The sequence below is a fragment of the Amphimedon queenslandica genome, unplaced genomic scaffold (genome assembly GCF_000090795.2).
Source record: "Amphimedon queenslandica unplaced genomic scaffold, v1.1 AMPQUscaffold_12634, whole genome shotgun sequence".
NCBI classification, from domain to species: domain Eukaryota; kingdom Metazoa; phylum Porifera; class Demospongiae; order Haplosclerida; family Niphatidae; genus Amphimedon; species Amphimedon queenslandica.
Window position 1 is genome coordinate 15,291 of NW_003547130.1, and position 7,282 is coordinate 22,572.

Genomic DNA, 7,282 nt, shown 5'->3' on the forward strand with positions numbered 1-7,282 from the left:
ACTTTCTACACAGTATTAGGACATCAATATGTATCAGAAAATGTAATAAAAATTGGGAGTCATTTTGGAACCATTTTTTGGTACCAGTCACCTACAACACAATATTAATTAATCAATTAACATAAACTCCACCCATCAACCATTATTAGCCACACCCCTCACCTTCCCAAATAATGTATTCTTATTATTAAGTTCATCAGTTCTTCCCAGCGTTATAAAGAACTGTGAGGTATTATCATTCTTTCCTCCATTGGCCATTCCCACCAGACCACGTCTATTGAACTGAGTCTCTGATGAAACTCATCCTGTTAATTAGAGTGGGTGTGGTTAGAGGGTTGTCATGGTAACAATGGACTCACTTTAAATGGCGAACCATAAATAGATTCACCACCTGAAGAGAAGATAAAAAGTATTTGTATAAATAATTATTAATAATTAATACCTTCTCCTGTACCAGTGGGATCACCACCTTGAGCTACAAACTCTAGAAAGAGAGAGAGAGAGAGAGAGAGAGAGAGAGAGAGAGAGAGAGAGATAAAAATTACATGTACATGTAGGAAAGCAACGTAACATCAATAGGTCATTCTACTTAATTAATAATTATAACTCCACCCACTAATTAATAATAATTAATCCATTACCAAAAACGACTCTGTGGAATATGGTATCATTATAATAATCTTCTAAACACAACTGTATGAAGTTACGACAGGCCAGAGGAGCCTCTTTGGACCACAGTTCAATATCAATATCACCCAGTGTGGTCTTTAATAGTACCTGAGGGGAGGGGCCAGTAGTCACTAATACAGCTGCTGCTGCTGGATTAACTACCTTTCCTTTAGTAGGGGGCTCTGTTATATATATGGAACTCATTCTTCGACTTAGGAGAGAGTCTCTTGCCCTCTTCCCACTTCTGTATATTTTCCGTTTATACCCCGTATAATTAAACCACATGCTTTCACATGGATAAAATATTTAAAATGAAAACATTATATTTTTGCAAAAAAACTATTTGTATAATAATGTGTGCTGTGTATAAATCATAGAGAGTTACTTCTAATGAAACCATCTCATTTCTTTGCTATAATAAAATGTAATTACAAATTAAAATCATTATTTACAGTCCTTACTTTCTCTTTCAATGAAACTCAATCGCATCAGCTACAGCATTTTCTGCATAAGTGCAGAAAAGAGAAATAGAAACAATCAAATAAGATGAAATGTATTAAACTCATTCCTTACTATTGATATCTCTTTCAATCCCATCAGCTACAGCATTCTCTCCCATCTTCCTCAATGCTTTTATAAATGTATTATAAGTTGGACCACCTCTCCTCATTACACTATCTCTTTGTTCCAACCATGCTGCCAAACATTCTCTTAGACAACTACGAACATTTCCTTTGTTATTTTCTTTAATAACATTAAGTGTACGAGAGTGCAGTCCTAGACGAAGGCCAAGATCATAATATTCAACACCAGAATATTCATGATCATCCAGTACATCAAGTACATCAATAAGATCAGTGGTACCTAATGAAATAACATGTAAATTAAAGTATGTCATTTAATTTAATATTATACTCACCTAATAATCCAGTGGGTGGCACTGTGGGTCTTGTAGTAGGTGGCCTTTCTAATGATGGTTTAGCTCCTAAAAAATAAGTAAACATGACAAAAACAGTAACTTCCAAATAATGAAAGTATTCATATGCAATCTTTAAAACATTACTAACCTGGACTAGTTAATTGAGGAATATTAAACCAACATCTGTAGCTATCATCATCATCACCTTGTAATACTTTACAGTGTGATCGACATTGAGTACACCTGGTTGAAGATTCATCTTCCTTGACAATGCAGTAACAATGTTCGCCGATTGAGCATTTGAATGCAAAAATATGATCATCATTGACGTTAATATCTTTGCTGCTTTTTTTGATAGCATCTGTGACTAATTCATGAATTTGTGGACATAAATTCTTGCAACCATCAAAATGGATTTCAATATGTGTATAGCGATTGATGATATCTATAGTGTAGTCTTTGTAAACACGAAGTGACATGGCATCATGACATCTGTAATATTCCTTGCCCACTGGACTGAAGTCTACTACATCCTTTTGTCCCAAAAGGTGTACAATGGTTAAAGGAAATAATCCTTGAGGGATGGCTAGAGTTATTGTTCCCTTATTTTTAATCTCCCATGCTATGAGAAGTGGTTGTATTTCTGTTGGTGGGTCATTGAGCTTGTCACAAGATGGTAATGCACACGGAAAAAAATAGTCTGCTCCTATTTCAGCATAGTCTCGCCCTGTCCCTTCACTATTAATTTCAGCAATGATGTGGAGGTGTTTTAGAAGAGTGATCATGTGAGATGATTCAAAATCTTTATCAAAAATTTTTTGCTGACCAATTTTTCCTAAAAGGTCTTCTTTAAAAAGGCCACATTCTTTGAGACGTATTCTTTCATCAGTTGCTTTAGCAATTAAATGCAGATTAGATTGATCAATATATGTGATAGCTATTAGACGTGAAAGGACATCAAGAATCGGTTCAGGATCAACGAATATTATATTCGGTAGGACAGCAGGATAATAAAGAATGATAGTGACATTGTGTAAATATTGCAGAGCATCATCAATATCTGATTCATCAAGTAGAAGATCCTCACCAATTTTAATCACTTCTTTTTTTGTAAGAAAACTTCGTTTCTTGTTCCTAGCTTCTCTCTGTAGTGAAATCTCAAAAGCAAACAATCGAATTGGTAACTTAATTTTCATTTTGAGATTACAATTTGAAATTGCAGTACAAAGCTCTACACAAGCTTCTTCTCTTTCTTCAGACCCAGCAGGGAGCAACGTATTAACTGGAAATATAATCGATTTTTCAGGTATACGCTGAATGATATTTTTAAGGTCCAGGCTAGAGCTACTACTTATCAGACTTTTGTCCATTTCTTTTAGCTCATCCTCAGTTACCAATTCCTTACGTGTACCAAGTACAAGATAGCGAGCATGAATACCTTTATGCTTTTCAGGTTCAGCGACATAAGGAATTTTGATGGAATTCAACATAGCTTCGGAGCTAATTGTTGAGCGTATTATATCACGATTAGAATACTTCAGATCTGTATTAATAGGAGACATATGTTGACTAATACGATATTGAAACTTGCACTTCTCATCAAGACCTTTGGTAAGATCAATGGTGATGATATTCAGTGCAGCTGCTCTTGTAAAAAGAGGCAGCAACTCTCGATATGCTGGTTGACCACCAGAATCAATAAAATAAACCCAATTTTTGCTTAAATTTTTAGCATTTCCTTTTTCAAGAGCATCTGAAATTTCTTTAATTACTTCCATGTCAGTTGGTTTCTTCTCAGCTGGTTTATTTTTGGTTGGATCTTCCAGTGATGGCTCACCTGAACGATCAGATGACATTTGTGCTTCATTGATTTTTGTAGATGTTGTTTCATGTTTCGTTTCATTTGGTGCTTCTTTAAAATCAGATGCAAGCTGGTTAAGTAAATCTTCTTCTTTAACCCTCTCCCACTTATTTTTACCATCAATCGATATTCTTGTTGCTTTAACAGCAGGACAAGCTATTGGTGTACTATCAGTAGACGATGGTGGTGGCTCATTAAGTAGGAGGTGTTGTGAACACGTTTTACCAGCTCCAGGTGCACCATGCATATTGATACGAGTGATTTCTAGCTCAACTTCACCTTCTTTCAGCCATTCTTCTATTTTTCCTAAATAAAGTAACACTATTATATGAGATTATAATCATTAATGTGCATATAGTGTTCACACTAGGGCAAATTAATGGGCATCAATCAATTAGCATTTCATCTGAGGTGGATCGATATGAAGTGATACGTTGTGATCAATGTAAACCAAATGATACATAAATGAAAAGATCAAAGCTTATTTATTATGGCCTTATATTATACAGCTGTGTGTAATAATAATTATTATTACTGTATGGCTGAAAAAGTTAGTGAGGAATTAATTTGTGTGGTTTTGTGAATATGTTCTAAATCCTGCACAATTTTTTATACATGAGAATAAAACAATGGAGGGCAGGGAAATTCCACAAGTGTTGCATGATGGTGGCATGCATATTAGAAGTTTTTAAATATCAAATAGATTTTTAAAAGCAATTGTTAAGAATTTTATTGGGGGCCATGGCCTCCTGGCCCTAATAATACATACTTTCTGTGGGTGGATTTTGAGTGTCTGGTATTCTGTCAGCAGCTGGAGTGTCTTTAGTACTAATAGGGTTAGCAGTGGGTGGTACAATATGTCCTGCAATAATGAAAGTAAAAAAATATTATTGAATCAAGCCAAAGGGAGGGACAGGATTATCAGTGGTGGGCTATTTGTAGCTACTGAGGGAGTGACTATGATAACAGTAGTATAAATACTTTTTATAATTCAAGACAAACACATCCCATGCAACCACATATTCTCATTCTGATAATCATACATGTACATAGAGACCTTTTTCTTGCTATTGAAAAGCTCAGAACTTTTCTAACGTGTAAGCCACCATTTTGGTAATTTGTTTGCCATGGCCACACCCACTTTACATAAAGGACATGGGCAGGTTGGTTGCTATTTTGTTATTGCTTCAATACAGACAAAACTCATGAATAAAATATGTATCATATAAAACCCTTACCTCGTAAATCTCTTTCAATCCCATCAGCTACAGCATTCTCTCCCATCTTCCTCAATGCTTGTATTAATGTATCATAAGTTGGACCACCGACACTATCTACATTATCTTTTCGTTTCAACCATGCCTCCAAGCACTCTGCTAGACATCTATCAAAATCTCCATAGTACTCATTTTGAATATCATGAAGTGTATGATGAGTCAGTCCCAGATAAAGACCAAGGTCATAATATCTGACACCAGAATATCCATGCTCCTTCAGTAAATCAAGTATTTCTACAAGATCCTGGATTCCTATAGTGGACAAAAGATATTCTGAAGCATCATGTATGTACATGTACATACAGTCTAGATTAAAGTACTGTATTTCTCCTTGAATAAGAGCCTAAGTATTTATTTGATAAAGAATTAAAAATTTAGTTTCATGTAGATAAAAAAATTATTTCCAACTTCAAATGTATACATATAAGCAAGAGTTAAGCACAATTAATGCAAGTAGTATCTAACCATCCTAGAAATCAGGGACACTTCAAATATGCACTATGAAAACATTGGTGATGGGTGTTTACATGTACATGTATTTAGAAAAGGTGCTTATATAGTACATGTACATGTATGCTATTTATTAATTTATTTACCTAATTCACCGGGTTGCACTGTGTGTCTCTCTTTAGGTGGACTGTCAATTACTCTAACTAAATTTTAATGTAAACACAATATAATATTAATATTTAAAAAAATCATATTTACATATATAAAATATTAACCTTTCATCAACTACCATATAGGGGTTTTATTTTGTTGGTATAAAATTTCACGAATTTGTCCAGATTTGCCATTTGTTGGTATAAATTTTCACGAATTCTACCTTCTGCAGCCATATTTACTAGTGTGCCACACCTCTTTTGTGGAATTTAATTTTGCAAATTTAATGAAAACGCAAAATTCGCCAAATTTATTTCCAGTGAAATATAACCCCTATACGGTATAATAAACCACACAGACTTTTTACTGACTGCTGTATATCGTAGGGGACCTTTTTTTGAGGGCTCTAGATTTTGCGGATTTTTATTTTGTGGATTTAATTTTTGTGAATTTATGCCGTCTGCCATCTTGTACCATATTAATTTGATTTTTGCGGAAGTACATGTATAATTTTCATGAATCTTCAAAAAATTGCAAAATCCGTGAAATTTACAGCTCTCGAAAAAAGGCACCCTATGGTATATTTTCTAGCCTGTGTCACAGATTTGTAAAGAAATAAAAAATTAGAAAATGATTGAAGAAAGTAGTGATGAAGTGCAGTTAAGTTTTGAGCACTAAAAATCTCATTTCAGGAACCATTCAAGCTCTCTTCACAAACTAATAAACTATAGCACTTTATCTCTACTATCTTAGTCTTCTTTTTCAAATTCTTCATTCTCTTTGGCTGGGAGTCTTACACTGTAACCTATCCAGTGTTCATTGCAAATGGACATGAACTTATTTAATTTCACAAATTTAAATTTGGGAAATTAAAATTTTAGGGTGATACCATTATACCGTAGGGTGTATTATTTTTTGGGTCTATATTTTGTGGTTTGCTTTTAAGTAATTCATCATTTAATTGGGTGAAAGTGCCAGTAAATTGTTGTGAACTGGACTGTTAAAAAGTGCAATGCCATTTTGTGTTAAGCTTCCTGCCTCCAGCTAGCAAGCTCTCTCTTTGCTAAACTTTGAGATAAGTTCCTTCTGTTTTAGACATAATAACATATATATGTTGGTTTTATGTACTACCAACTGGTTGTAATTATGGCTTCCCTCTTCTGCCATGTCGTTTATTACATTGAGATACATGTACTTCTTTCCTAACTTTTTAACTTTTACCCTGCTAAGTCCTTGACAGCTAGGCCTTCTTTACAGAAATGATGCTTATGAGGTAAATGAGGCAAAGTGGTAATTAAGGTTTACAATTATGATGCTTGGCCAGGATACAGCAGTCAATCAAAAGTGTACGTGATTTGACCTTTTGATGCATGTTTTCCACTAGAATAGAACCAAATTCTATTCCAGCGTCAACATAACATCAGGCCTAGTGAATGATGAATGATTCCGTGATTTTAATTGCAGATCAAAAATAAAGTGCCACAACCGTCAATAACTCCCTCCAAATTAAAATAAATAATAAATATTATTCCTTACTATATCTTTCAATCCCATCAGCTACAGCATTCTCTTCCATCTCCCTCAATACTTGTATTAGTGCATCATAAGTTTGACCACCTGTCATTACATCATCTCTTTGTTGCAACCATGCTATCAAGCACTCTCTTAGACATCTATCACCATCTTCTCTGCAATTATTTCGAATATCATGAAGTGTATGAGAATGCAGACCCAGATAAAGACCAAGATCATAATATCTGTGACTAGAAAATCCATGCCTCTCTAGTAAAGTAAGTATCTTATGAAAATCATGGATTTCTATTGAAAATGGAAAGAATAATTCATTAATGGATCATAGCAGACTCAATATACAATAACTAACCTAGTGGCTGGTGTCGTTTTGATTCTTTTACAAAAGGAGTTGCCATAATTGAGCTTGGAAATTTTTGGTAT

General features: G+C 34.3%; 1 protein-coding gene and 1 pseudogene across 1 annotated transcript in view; both read right to left on the minus strand.

The window, feature by feature from the left end:
* Positions 1–7,282, minus strand: part of LOC109587263 (uncharacterized) — a 16,949-nt gene that overhangs the window by 3,922 nt on the left and 5,745 nt on the right. The gene's annotated exons all lie outside the window — the stretch shown is intronic.
* LOC100634368 (peptidyl-prolyl cis-trans isomerase CWC27 homolog) lies at positions 99–880 on the minus strand (annotated as a pseudogene).